Source organism: Eurypyga helias, unplaced genomic scaffold, assembly GCF_000690775.1.
Source record: "Eurypyga helias isolate BGI_N326 unplaced genomic scaffold, ASM69077v1 scaffold15140, whole genome shotgun sequence".
Lineage (NCBI taxonomy): Eukaryota > Metazoa > Chordata > Aves > Eurypygiformes > Eurypygidae > Eurypyga > Eurypyga helias.
Window position 1 is genome coordinate 3,866 of NW_010225234.1, and position 686 is coordinate 4,551.

The following is a 686-nucleotide window of genomic DNA, read 5'->3' on the forward strand; positions in this document are numbered from 1 at the left end:
TCAGCTCAGTAATACTTAGGTCATGTAAATAGTAATGTCAGCAGTGTGATGGGTAAAATACTGACTTTTGAGCTTGTATTGTAACAGGCACAGTTTAGGAAAGAACACATTTTTAAACTTTCTTTTGCATAATACACATCTATTCTTTTGCTGGTCTGGGATCTTAAGCAATCTTTCCCTTCAGAAAATGTTTAGTTCCATAAGCATTGGAATTAAAGGAGCCTGGTTTCCTGCAGATTTTGGTTCTCTCTGTTGATTTATACTGATATACAAGGTGTGAACCTTTCCATTCATGGCAGGAGTTTACAGATTCTCTGCTTCATTTGATCACCTGTTTTCAAGAAATGGTTGCATTTTGCAGTCCTTAATTGCTTTGTTAGATCTAAGGAACAATGATCAACACATAGGTTTGGAAGAGGAGTTGAAGCAATGACACATAATCCCCAGGCAGGTGTGCACAGATAATGTGTATTCAGTGTGAATATGTATAACTCCAAAGCCCTGGAATTACATTTCAGTATCTTTTTTGTGGGTTACTCCTATATCCTATTGCATCCTTGGTTAGATATCTTCTAATGTTATAGTTTTCAACATGTGTCTTAATGTTAGTAAAAATTGTGAGAGGACTATGAAGCTTTTTTTTTCCTTGTCTTTGTAGGATAATACATTGGTGTACAGCTGAGACA